This window comes from Mobula hypostoma, chromosome 9, assembly GCF_963921235.1.
Source record: "Mobula hypostoma chromosome 9, sMobHyp1.1, whole genome shotgun sequence".
Taxonomy (NCBI): domain Eukaryota; kingdom Metazoa; phylum Chordata; class Chondrichthyes; order Myliobatiformes; family Myliobatidae; genus Mobula; species Mobula hypostoma.
The window spans coordinates 133,826,441-133,841,257 of record NC_086105.1 but is presented as its reverse complement, the minus strand read 5'-3'; positions in this window follow the sequence as shown (position 1 = coordinate 133,841,257).

Sequence of the window (14,817 nt, the reverse complement as noted above, 5' to 3'; positions counted from 1 at the left end):
GAGGGCGGATCTGTTCCTTCTGTTGCCTATTTCAGCTGGTGCAGCTTCTCTGAGTGACAAGTAGAAATATTGCATGGAATTTACAGACTAGAAACAGGCCATTTTGCCCGACTAACCCATGCTTGGTATAACTCCCACCTCTTTTCAACTAGTTCTTTCAACCTTCTGTTGCTTCCTCTCTCTCCTGTTTATCAGCTGTTCCTTAAATGTATTTATGCTAATCAGTTTAGCTAATCTCCATACTGCTGCTATTCATAGTGAGTTGATTGTGTTCTTGCTCCCGATTCAAAAGACTTGCTGAATGCAATCACTTGTGCTTATAATTTACCATTCCGCCGTGAAGTCTCTTCAAGGTATGCCTATCATGAAGAGGTTTAAATCTCTTTGACAGGAGTTCAACGTGACCCTCTCTCACAGCTCAGCCTCTGTGATCTCCGCTACTCTACAACTCTTCAAACCTGTGCTCACCCAGACTCAATACTACAGCTAAGTGTCCTTCCTGGGAACTTGTCTCCACCACTACCTGTTCCACCTGTCACCTTCCAGCTTCTCACTGCATTCCCCGCCTTCCCCTCCCACCCACCTGGCTTCATCTATCACCTTCCAGCTTGTACTCCGTCCCCCTCCCCCTTTTCATACTGACTTCTTTCCCTTCCTTTCCATTCCTGATGAAGGGTCTCAGCCCAAAATATCAACTCTTTATTCCTCTCCATAGATGCTGTCTGATCTGCTGAGTTCCTCCTCCCGCATTTCGTGTGTGTTACGGTGGATGCAAGTCTCATTGCACAGTCTTGAGCAAATGCAGAACTGAGTGAGCACAGCACTGTCACAGGTGAGGACCAGTTTCCTTTCTCCCAGGACCTACAAAGTCCCATAAGACCACTGTGAAGGAGAGCAGGAGATTTGACCTCAGTGACTGGCAATACTTAGTCTACCACTGACCAGTGAAAAAACAGATTACCTGGTTGTTTTCTGATTTCTCTAACAGCACAGCTACTTTAGAGATAAGGTTAACATTAGATTTATTTGTCACATGAATATTGAAATGTCACTAACCAAAAGAAAACACTAGATTTCTGTTAAACTAAGACAGGAAATGCCTGCAGTTCCATACCCAGACGACATTCTGGTAAACCTGATCACTTGGCTATCCTTCTCCAACCTGCATACAGGCAGAGGCTAAAGAACAAAGCTCCAGAGATTAGGGCAACAAGGAGGTGCTTGCAGGAGGCAGAGGGACGACTACAGGATTGCTTCCAGTCAGTAAACAGGGCCACATTCAAGGGCTCATCTGTGGATCTGAATGAGTACACCATGATTGGCACTGACTTTATTGAAACAGTTGTTAATGTGTTCCCACAAAATCATTCAGAAACTTCTCCAACCAGAAGCCCTGGGTGAACCATGAGTTTCACAACATGTAGAGGGTCAGTCAGAGGCATTCAAGTCTGGTGACCTAGAAAGTTACAGGGAGTCTAGGTATGACCTCCAGAAAGCCATCTCATGGGTGAAGTGGCAATTCTGGACTAAACTTGAATCAACAAAGGATGCATGACACTTGTGGCAGGGTTTGGAATGCTATCACCTCTTATAAAGTTAAATCAAGCAACATAGACGACAACAAGGCTTTGCTTCCAGATGACCTCAATGCCTCCTATGCTCTCTTTGATCAACAAAATTTGGAGGAACCATCACGAACTCCATGATCCTGTGATGTCAGTCTCTGAGGCTGACCTGTGAGCAGGTTTCAGGAGGACGAACCCACAAAAAACATCTGGCCCAGACGGGGTAGCTGGCCAAGTACTAAAAATGTGCTGATCAACTGGCTGGAGCATTCACTGAGATCCTTAACCTCTCGCTTTGGCAGAGTGAGGTGCCCATTTACTTCAAGTGAGCTTCAAGTACACTGGTGGCGAAGAAGAATATGGTAATCTGCCCAATGACTATCATCCAGCAGCACTTACATTCACAGTGATAGAGTGTTTTGAGAGTTTGATAATGAAACGTATCAGCTCCTGTCTGAGAAGCGACTTGGATCTACTCCAATTTACCTATTGGAACAACAACAACCTATTGGTCCTCAGCAGATGCCATCTTATTCACTCAGCCCTGGGTCATCTGGACAGTAAAGATACCTACAACAAGATCTCTTTGTCAGCTACAGCTCAGAATCCAATGCTATTCTCCCCTGAAGACCAATCAATAATCTTCAGGACCTTGGCCTCAATTTCTCCTTGTGCAATTGGATCCCTGATTTTATCACTTACAGATGACCCCAGTCAGTTCGGATTAGCAACAGCATCTCCTCCATGATCTCCATCACCTCAGGTCCACACAAGGCTCTGAGCTTAGCCCCCTGCTCTAGTCACATTACACTAATGACCATGTGGCTAAGCACAGCTCCAATTCCATAATCAAGTTTGCTGACACCACCGCTGTCATAGGCTGAATCAAAGCTGGTGATGAATCAGCATAAAGAAAGGCGATTGAAATTCTGGCTGAGTGATGCCATAACAATCGCTTACTCATTGTCAGCAAGACCAAGGAGCTGATTATTGACTTCAGGAGGAGGAAACCAGAGGTCCATGAGACAGTCCTTATCAGAGGATCTGAGGTGGACAGGGCTAGAAAATTAAAGTTAGAAACATAGAAATATAGAAAATAGGTGCAGGAGTAGGCCATTCGGCCCTTCGAGCCTGCACCGCCATTTATTATGATCATGGCTGATCATCCAACTCAGAACCCAGCCTTCCCTCCATACCCCCTGACCCCTGTAGCCACAAGGGCCATATCTAACTTCCTTTTAAACATAGCTAATGAACTGGCCTCAACAGTTTGCTGTGGCAGAGAATTCCACAGATTCACCACTCTCTGTGTGAAGAAGTTTTTCCTAACCTCGGTCCTAAAAGGCTTCCCCTCTATCCTCAAACTGTGACCCCTCGTTCTAGACCTCCCCAACATCGGGAACAATGTTCCTGCATCTAGCCTGTCCAATCCCTTTAGGATCTTATACGTTTCAATCAGATCCCCCCTCAATCTTCTAAATTCCAACGAGTACAAGCCCAGTTCATCCAGTCTTTCTTCATATGAAAGACCTGCCATCCCAGGAATCAATCTGGTGAACCTTCTTTGTACTCCCTCTATGGCAAAGATGTCTTTCCTCAGATTAGGGGACCAAAACTGCACACAATACTCCAGGTGTGGTCTCACCAAGGCCTTGTACAACTGCAGTAGTACCTCCCTGCTCCTGTACTCGAATCCTCTCGCTATAAATGCCAGCATACCGTTCGCCTTTTTCACCGCCTGCTGTACCTGCATGCCCACTTTCAATGACTGGTGTATAATGACACCCAGGTCTCGTTGCACCTCCCCTTTTCCTAATCGGCCACCATTCAGATAATAATCTGTTTTCCTATTTTTGCCACCAAAGTGGATAACTTCACATTTATCCACATTAAATTGCATCTGCCATGAGTTTGCCCACTCACCCAACCTATCCAAGTCACCCTGCATCCTCTTAGCATCCTCCTCACTGCTAACACTGCCACCCAGCTTCGTGTCATCCGCAAACTTGGAGATGCTGCATTTAATTCCCTCATCCAAGTCATTAATATATATTGTAAACAACTGGGGTCCCAGCACTGAGCCTTGCGGTACCCCACTAGTCACCGCCTGCCATTCTGAAAAGGTCCCGTTTATTCCCACTCTTTGCTTCCTGTCTGCTAACCAATTCTCCACCCACACCAATACCTTACCCCCAATACCGTGTGCTTTAAGTTTGCACACTAATCTCCTATGTGGGACCTTGTCAAAAGCCTTTTGAAAATCCAAATATACCACATCCACTGGTTCTCCCCTATCCACTCTACTAGTTACATCCTCAAAAAATTCTATGAGATTCGTCAGACATGATTTTCCTTTCACAAATCCATGCTGACTTTGTCCGATCATTTCACCGCTTTCCAAATGTGCTGTTATCACATCCTTGATAACTGACTCCAGCAGTTTCCCCACCACCGACGTTAGGCTCACCGGCCTATAATTCCCCAGTTTCTCTCTCCCTCCTTTTTTAAAAAGTGGGGTTACATTAGCCACCCTCCAATCCTCAGGAACTAGTCCAGAATCTAACGAGTTTTGAAAAATTATCACTAATGCATCCACTATTTCTTGGGCCACTTCCTTAAGCACTCTGGGATGCAGACCATCTGGCCCTGGGGATTTATCTGCCTTCAATCCCTTCAATTTACCTAACACCACTTCCCTACTAACATGTATTTCGCTCAGTTCCTCCATCTCACTGGACCCTCTGTCCCTTACTATTTCTGGAAGATTATTTATGTCCTCCTTAGTGAAGACAGAACCAAAGTAATTATTCAATTGGTCTGCCATGTCCTTGCTCCCCATAATCAATTCACCTGTTTCTGTTTGCAGGGGACCTACATTTGTCTTTATCAGTCTTTTCCTTTTTACATATCTATAAAAGCTTTTACAGTCCGTTTTTATGTTCTCTGCCAGTTTTCTCTCATAATCTTTTTTCCCCTTCCTAATTAAGCCCTTTGTCCTCCTCTGCTGAACTCTGAATTTCTCCCAGTCCTCAGGTGAGCCACTTTCTCTGGCTAATTTGTATGCTACTTCTTTGGAATTGATACTATCCCTAATTTCTCTTGTCAGCCACGGGTGCACTACCTTCCTTGATTTATTCTTTTGCCAAACTGGGATGAACAATTGTTGTAGTTCATCCATGCAACCTTTAAATGCCTGCCATTGCATATCCACCGTCAATCCTTGAAGTGTCATTTGCCAGTCTATCTTAGCTAATTCATGTCTCATACCTTCAAAGTTACCCCTCTTTAAGTTCAGAACCTTTGTTCCTCAGTGTTTTCCTTTCATAGGACCTCTCCTGCCCCCAGTGCAATTACATAGAAAGCACAACACTGCCTCTACTTCCTTGGGAGTTTGTGATGACATCTAAACTTAGACAAACTTCTATAAATGTGTGGTGGAGAGTATATTGACTAGTTGCATCACAGTCTGGTATGGAAACACCAATGGCCTTGAACAGAAATTCATACAAGAAGTAGTGATAGAGTCCAGTCCATCATGGGTAATGTCCTCCCCACCACTGGCCACATCTACATGAAGCGTTGTCGCAGGAAAGCACCATCCTCCATCAGGGGCACCCCCACTTCCCAGAACACGCTCTCTTCTCACTGCTGACATCAGGAAGAAGGTACGGGAGCTTCAGGACTCAACCCACCAGAGTCAGGAACAACCATTACCCCTCAACTTTCAGGCTCTTGAATCAAAGGAGATAACTTCTCTCATCATCGCTTGCCCTGTCATTGAAATATTCCTAGAACCTACGGATTCATTTTCAAGGACTCTTCATCTCATGTGCTTGATTTTTACAGCTTATTTATTGATTATAATTTTTTTCTTTCTTTTTGTATTTGCACAATTTGTTGTATCTTGCACAGTGGTTGAACACCCAAGTTGGTACGTGTTTCATTGATTCTATTAAGGTTATTAGTCTATTATGGATTTATCGAGTAGGCCCGTAAGAAAATGAATCTCAGGGTTGTATATCATGACGTATATGTACTTTGATAATTAATTTATTGGATGCAGCCTGCAAACATTGTTGTACTTCTGGTGCCAACATTGGATGTCCACAACTTACTAGCCCTTGGTAACCCGTACGTTTTTGGAATCTGAGAGGAAACTGAAGAACACAGAGGAAACAGGGAAAATGTACAAACTACTTACAGATATGGTGGCAAATGTTTCACTTTATAATTGCGACTACACTTCAGGAATATTTATTAGTATATACACTCAGTGGCCACTTTATTAGGTAAGTAAGACCATGAGAGAGAGGAGCAAACTTAGGCCATTTGGCCCATTGAGTCTGCTTCTCCATTTCATTATGGTTAATCCATTTTCCCTCTTAGCCCCATTCTACTGCCTTCTCCCTGTAACCTATCACGCTCTGACTAATCAAGAACCTATGCCCCATGGCTATTGTAACATTGCCCATATGACATGTATTTTTTATCTCCTGTTGTAATCTGTACCCCACATCTTGACTACTGTTTGGACCCCTGCATGCAACTCCCATCAGGGTCTTTTTAACTTTGCAGTCTCTTAACTCTACCAATAAAGATTCTATATCTTCCAATCCTACGGCACCTCTTTCTAAGGATTTGATTGCATTTTTTACCAACAGAGCCAACCCACCCCCTCTGCCCGCCTGCCTGTTCTTTCAATACAGTGTATACCTTTGGCTCCCAACTATAATCTTCTTTCAGCTATGATTCAGTGATGCCCACAATGTCATACCTATCAATCTCTAACTGAGCTACAAGATCATCTACCTTATTTTGTAGACTGCATACATTCAAATATAACACCTTCAGTCCTGTATTTATCACTCTTTTAGATTTTGTCCCCATCTTACACTTCAGTTCATACCACTAACTTCAATTTTCCAATATCATCTGCCTGTCCATCTTCACAGTCTGACTGCACACTGTTGGTCTAGTCGTATACCAACGGCCCCATCCTCAGCCCTTTCACTCTGGTTCCCATCACCCTACCAATGTAGCTTAAACCCTCTCCAACAGCCCTAGCAAACTTGCCTACAGAGATATTGGTCCCTCTTGGATTCTGTTATAACCCATCTCTTTTGTACAGACCATACAGTATCTCCCTAGAAGAGATCCTAATGATTCAGAAATCTGAAGCCCAGCCCGCTGCACCTGTTCCTCAGCTATGCAATCATCTGCCAAATCATTCTATTCTTCCTCTCACTGCCATGTGACACAGGCAGCAATCCGGAGGTCCAGCATTCCAGCTTTCTGCCATATACCTAAATTCTTTCTTCAGGATCTCCTCCATTTTCCATTGGTGCCAACATGTACCAACAGTTCTGGATGCTCACCCTCTCCCTTTAGAATGCTATGGACCTGATCCAAGACATCCTTGACACAGGAACCTGACAGGTAATATACCATCCACGTGTTTATTTCATATCTACAGAATCTTCTGTCTACTCTAACTATGGTATCCACTATCACTACTGCAATCCTCTCCTCCTGCTTCTCTTCTGAGCCACTGTGCCAGACACAATGCCAGAGAGCTTTCCCCAGTAGGTTATCTGTACACCTGTACACCTGCTTCATTAATGCCAATCCATAATCAGCCAATAATATAGCAGCAACTCAATGCATAAAAGCATGCAGACATGGTCAAGACATTCAGTTATTGTTCAGACCACGTTGCTAATCTCCTGGGATTTTTGTGTACAACATTCTCTGGAGCTTAGATGGTGCGATAAACAAAAAGCACACCATGAATAGCAGTTCTGTGGGTGAAAATGCCTCGGTAATGAGAGAGGTCAGAGGAGAACGGCCAGACTGGTTCAAGCTGACAAGAATGTGACAGTAACTCAAATAACCATGCATTCCAACAGTGGAAGGCACAGCACATTGAACTTTGAAGTAGGTGGGCTACAGCAGCAGAAGACCATGAACACACACTCAGTGGCTACTTTTTTAGATACAGGAGGTACCTACTAAAATGGCCACTGATTGTAAGTGTTTCATGATCTCATTCTTTTCCTACTATCATGCTTAGCAATTGCTGAATAAAGAAGTTTCTGTTGAGTTTCCTGTTAAAGGTAATAATGGAATATTACAGTAGCTGATTTGTTCTCGCTCACAACACTACGCTTACCCAAATTCTTCTACCATTTCAAAACTCTGCGAAGTTCCCTTTTGAGCTTTCACTTTTCTTCACTTCCAGACTGCGCAGTCTTCATCGATAGCTCCAACTGAACCAGATTCAGAATCAGGTTTAATATCACTGTCCGATATGACGTGAAAAATTTGAGCGAAACACTCAAAATGCTGGAGAAACTCAACAAGTCAGGCAGTACTTATGGAAGGAGATGAACAGTTTATAGTTTTATCACAATCAAACAGTGCAATGATATTTTAAAAAAAGTTGCTCTGTTCAGTATCAATCTTGTAACATCTCCTGGATCATCATTATCAGAGGGTTAAAGCCCAAAATTCAAAGCCTAAAGTCGGCAAGTCCAGAAGTAGAGGCCAGACGGCCAAATCACTGGTCTGTGAGTTTGCTGGTGAAGTTGGAGGTCTGCTGGAGGCTGGAGGCTTGGAGGTGGTTTGTCCTGGGAATGGAGGCTTATCTGCGTGTGTGAGTGGGTGGTGGGTGGAAAGGAGGACAGGGGCTTGTTCTCCTGTTGTCGCTTTGCTCTGGTGCCGTTGATGTGTTGCTCTACTGAGCATGGCGGGGATGCTACATTAGTGCCAGAATGTGTGGCGACAATAGCAGGCTGTCCCCAGCACATCCTTGGGTGTGTTGGCTGTTAGCACAAACGATACACTGTATGCTTAGATGTTCATGTGACAAATAAATGAATCTGGATCTGAAATATGTCTGCACTTTGGCTGTGATGGGCAGAGACTCAAATCAACTTTTATACTTGTCTCATGTCTGAACGCTGCTGATGTTCAATACGTAGGCTCAATGGGTATGTTTAACCTCAGAGAAATGTGTACAATATACATCCTGAAATTCTTCACAACCACCCACGAAGACAGAGTGCCTCTAAGAATGAATGACTGTTAAATGTTAGAACCGCCTCCCCACCAGCAAAAAAAGCATTGGTGCCCTCCACCGAGCACTCAAGCATGCAGCAAATCATCAATAAAGACACAGACTTGCAGTACCTCAAAGACTACTCATTCACCATGTAACTCAACATACCACAGGCTCTCTCTCTCCCAAATAAGGGAAAAAGAGATATCTCCATTTCACAGCAAGAGGGGAGACATAACAAACAACTTGCTGATTTATGATGTTAAAAGTCTGTTGCGTCGCTTTTTCCGAGCTCTGCTCCCAGATAGCTTAGCTCTTTGGACACACAGCAGCAGCCAAACCGCTGCTCCCGATGTTCCGTGTTCTCCCGCGACATCTCAGTCAGGGGCACCAGCCTTGAATCAGCCTGTCTCCAGAGCCACGAAAATCTGGCACCCTGAAGTGCGCTAGTCTTCCAGGCCACGTCCTTGGGATATTTGAAAAGCAGCCGGTCGTGAGGCCCTGAGAGCAAGTCCCATTCCCGCAAAGAACCAAAGTCAGAGTGTAACTCCAGGTCAGGGTTTCCAAAAGAACCATGAAAAGGGGAAAAAGAGATATCAAAGCTAGAAATAGAGCCATTTCTGAAGATGCAAGCAAAGGCGTCACCGTTTAGCGCCATCTTGACTTTACTCCAAGACTTTACACAATGTGACTTTGTAGCTTGATTAGTCTTGATAAAGACTCACCCATTACAGTAATCAGCACTCCTTGAAATGTAAATGATGATTATTGTTGAGGTGCTGACCAAGATAGTACAGGAGTTGGAACTATGCCACAGATAAATTAAGGAGAAATAACATGAGAGTGCTAGTAAATCATTTCTTTTTGTGTATAACTATTGATTAGCTCTTAATCCATCCTATATCTCTGGTTCCCACATGGATAACCAACAATTGAAACTATCTCCTCCCACTTGGCAGCTCCAGTGAGAGATTTTTAAGCCTGGGATCGCACATGCAACACGACCTTGCAAACTCACGCTGGCAGCTGCAAGTACAGTTTAGCATCCATGTTTCTAGAGCGCTGGGAGCCTGTTAGGAACAATGGAAATAACATAATTCAGAAGTGAATCTGGTTCACGATTCACATTCATTTGTTTATGTTATCACTGTGAAAGTTAACTTTTATCACAAGGTTCAGAATGAGAACATGAACTTTTATGTGGTTTGCTTTATTTGAAATTCTGCCTGTGATTGCTCGCCTTCCTTGGGAAATTGGAAGAAATAGAGGAGAGTACAGGGCATGCATCATAGCAGCTAGCATAATGCTCTACAGCACCAGCCATCGGAGTTCAACTACCACCATGAGGAGTTTGTACATTCTCCCTTTGTTCGTGTGGGTTTCTTCCAGGTGCTCTGGCTTCCTCCCACATACCGAAGATGTACAGGTTAAGGTTAGTAAATTGAGGCATGCGCTGTTGGTACTGGAAGCGTGGCAACCTTGCAGGCTGACCTCAACACATGTTCAGACTGTGTTGGTCGTTGACACAAAAGACACATTTCACTGTATGCTTTGATGGTCTGACGTCCATATGACAAATAAAATTGATCTTTAACTTTATCTTTATCACTCTTACACCAACCCATCACTCAAACCCCATGCCTGATCATTAACCATAAGATCTCCCCTTCTCTCAAAATGCAACAGGTCAACATGTCCCACGTACTAATACCAACCACCATACCCAACTTCTCTATCCGTGCGCCAGTTCCCATTTTGAATCCTTAAGCTCTTCTCCAATGGCAGTTTAAAGCTAAGCTTCCTTTTGAAATTATTCCTTATCACTTTCTTTCCTGTCCTCAAAGCATTAAGTCACTTAAGTAATAATAAAAATAAGACAAGTTTTATGGTGAATCGCATCACGTTTGTAAGAGATGGATAACACCGCTAACACTAAGGTCATCTCATGAGCAGATTTTCTACAATTCAACATTAGGGTTAAATTAATCCATAGACACTAACCTTGCACATGTTTGAACTGGTTGAACTTAAAAATTGTTCAGGCTTCATTTTAATTAGTTGAATAATGTGGATGTCACCTCTAATAATTCCAAACCCAACATGACAAACACCATTTTTGCTAAAGAAGTGTTCTTGCTGCACAGAATCTTCCTGATAGCCATATAAAAGGAGCAAGATGTCAGTCTTGCATTGTGATCACCACTTCTTCCAACAGCTATGGTTTTAACTACAGTAGGCTTTCTTTTCAAGTTTTATAAACACGAAAAAGGTCAGATGAGACTCCTATCCAAGACTCCAACTGCACTGTCATGGATGTGAGTGATCTCATGAACAATGGAATCAAATAATCGTAGCAAATTTAGCGTACTGGAGGCCATGTGAAAAAAAGTAATTCTATACCCCAACCCTAACCTCTACCACTGGTCCCATAACCATGAAGATCATGGCTCTTCATTATCCCATATGTATACATTAGAGAACTTTATAAATGTGGTGAGGATTTCTACCTCTATCACACTTTCTGTAGGTTCTACCCTCAATGAAGAGATATTTTCTTCATTTCTGTTCTAATCGTGACACCAGCTGTGAATCATTCTCCATTTTGCCATCATCCATGGGGCAGAGATACAAAAGCCTGAAAGCTCGTATCATTAGGCTCAAAGATAGCTTCTACCCTGCCATTATAAGACAATTGAATGGCTCCCCAGTATGATAAGATGGGCTCTTGTGCTCACAATCTACCTTGTTATGAACTTGCACCTGCTCTGCATTTTCTCTGTAACACTTTATTCTGCATTTTGTTATTGTTTTACCTTTCACTACCTCAGTGCGCTGTGTAATGATTTGATCTGTTTAAACGTTATGCAGGATAAAATTTTCTCTGTACCTCAGTACAGTGACAGCAATAAACCATATATGTTAGATCAATGATCCCCCTTTTTGAATCCTGATAAGTCTCCCCTTAGTTTTCTCTGTTCCAAAGAAAGCTACTTTAGAATATTTAATCTTTGTTGAATATCAGGCAGTAGCTTTCTTAGTCTCCTCTGCACCCTCTCCAGTGCAACCACATCTTTCCTGTAAAGTGGACAAAGATAGTACTTGAAGTACATAATATTCTATCTAGGTCTTGGCCAACATTCAGCCCTCAACCAATATATAGAACCATCGACCTGATCATTTATTTCAATGCTGTTTATTAGAGCTGGCTGCAATCAATATTGTTAAGGAGAGCATTCTCCATAAATACATATAAATGCCAGGTTTTTTTTGCTAAATTTGTGAATAACTAATTTTCTGATACATTGTTAAGCCACAAATGACTCTCTATTGTAGCAATTAAACTTGAACTCAAATTTGAATTTTAGAGAACATTCATGGTATTTTACAATCTTCAGAGGTAGTGTCAATAAAACTCAATTACATTTCCATCTGCGCCTCTTCCACTATGAGTAAGGAGTTTAATTTTTAAAGGAAAAAATACTGCAGGTGCTGGAAAGCTGAAATAATTTTTTTTTAAGCAAAAATACTGGAGAAACTCAGCAGGTCAGGTACTATCCGTGTAGAAAATCACAGTCCCAGCTCAAAGACATTTCATCAGAAATGAAAAAAATGAGAAAGCAGCAAGTCTAGGTGAAATGTGGTAGAGAATGTGGGGGAAGGACAATGGGTGGATCAGAGGAAATGTTTGTAGAAGGGTGATATAATGTAGCCATAAAATTGACACTTAAACTTCTTTATCTGTATAATGAAAACTCTCAGTTTTCTGGTGAAGGATAAAACTGGAATCGTGAGTGAAGTGCCTGTTAGAGAAGCGGCCCCAAGTTGCCTTCCTAAGAAAATTTGCTGAACTTGGGAAATTATGGATCACTCGGTGTTAGAAAATCATAGCTCATCTCATCAAACGAAGAATGCAGACCTAACAAGAGTAAATCTGCAGATGCTGAAAATCCAAGCAACACACACAAAATGCTGGAGGAACTCAGCAGGCCCGGCAGCATCTATGGCAAAGAGTACAGTCGACATTCCGGGTTGAGATCCTTCAGAAGGCAGGCCGTGTGATTTCTTTTGCATCTTTAGGGTGGTGCAAGGTACTGCACAGCCAATGAAATATGTTAAAATATAGTCAGAATCTGAATCAGAATCAGGTTTAATATCAAACGTGCTACCACCAACACTGGACCCCCCACAATTCGCCTACTGACACAACCGATCGACAGATGAAACAATAGCCACACACTATCCTTACACATCTGGAGTAGAATGATGCTTATGTGAGAATGCTGTTCTTGGACTACAGTTCAGCATTCAATGCCATAATTCCCTCCAGGATTGACAAGAAGCTCAGAAACCTCGGCCTTCATCCTGCCTTGTGCAACTGGATCCTGGACTTCCTGTCAGATTGCCGGCAGGTGGTAAGAGTGGGCTCCCTCACCTCTGCTCCTCTGACCCTCAACAGGTGCCCCTCAGGGCTGTGTCCTAAGCCCCTTCCTTTACTCATGACTGTGTCACCACCCACAGCTCCAATCTGCTAATTAAATTTGCTGACAATGTTACACTGATTGACCTAATCTCAAATAATAATGAGGCAGCCTACAGAGAAGATGTCATCACCCTGACACAGTGATGTCAAGTAAACAACCTCTCCCTCAATGTCACAGAAACAAAGGAGCTGGTTGTGGACTACAGGAGGAATGGAGACAGGCTAACCCCTATTGGCCTCAATGGATCTGGGGTTGAGAGGATAAACAGCTTTAAATTCCTCGGCATAAACATCACCGAGGATCTCACGCGGTCTGTACATACTGACTGTGCGGTGAAAAAGGCACAACAGTGCCTCTTTCACCTCAGATTGTTGAAGAAGTTTGGTATGGACCCCCAAATCCTAAGGAATTTCTACAGGGGCACGATTGAGAGCATCCTGACTGGCTGTATCACTGTCTGGTATCACAGGAACCTGCGGACAGCCCAGCGCATCTGTAAGTGTGAACTTCCCACTATTCAGGACATTTACAAAGACAGGTGTGTAAAAGGGGCCCAAAGGGTCATTGGGGACCTGAGTCACCCCAACCACAAGCTTCTGCCATCCAGGAAATGGTACTGCAGCATAAAAGCCAGGACCAACAGGCTTCAAGACAGCTTCTTCCACCAGGCCATCAGACTGATTAATTCATGCTGACACAACTGTATTGCTATGTTATATTGTTGTACATACTATTTATTATAAATCATGACAAATGGCACATTGCACATTCATATGGAGATATAACGTAAAGATTTTTACTCCTCATGTATATGAAAGGATGTAAGTAATAAAGACAATTCATTCAAGTCATATCTGCAGATACTGGAAATCCAAGCAACACACACATAACGCTGGAGGAACTCAGCAGGCCAGACAGCATTGATGGAAAAGAGTACAATTGACATTTCAGGCCGAGACCCTTCAGTAGAACTGGAGAAAAAAAGATGAGGAGTAGATTTAAAAGCTGGGGGGAGGGAAGGGAGAAACACAAAGTGATAAGTGAAACTGGGAGGAGGGAGGGGTGAAGTAAAGAGCTGGGAAGTTGATCAGTGAAAGGGATACAGGGCGGGAGAAGGGGAATCTAACAGGAGAGGACAGAAGACCATGGAAGAAAGAAAAGGGGGAAGGAGCACCAGGGGGAGGCGATGGGCAGGCAAGGAGATAAGGTGAGAGAGGAAAAAGGGGACGTGGAATGGTAAAGGTGGGGGGCGGGGGCATTACCGGAAGTTTGAGAAATCTATGTTCATGCCATCAGGTTGGAGGCTATGCAGATGGAATATAAAGTTGTTGTTCCTTCAATCTGAGTGTGGCCTCATTGCAACAGCAGAGGAGGCCATAGATGGACATGTCGGAACGGGAACGGGAAGTGGAATTAAAATGGGTGGCCACTGGGAGATCCCGCTTTTTCGGGTGGACGGAGCGTAGTTGCTCAGCGAAGCTGTCTCCCAATCTACATCAAGTCTCCCTGATATACAGGAGGCCACACTGGGAGCACCAGACACACAGACTCACAGGTGAAGTGTTGCCTCACCTGAAAGGACTGTTTGGGGCTCTGAATGGTAGTGAGGGAGGAGGTGTAGGGGCAGGTGGAGCACCTGTTCCACTTTCAAGGATAAGTGCCAGGAGAGAGATCAGTGGAGAGGGATGAATGGACAAGGAAGTCGTGTAGGGAG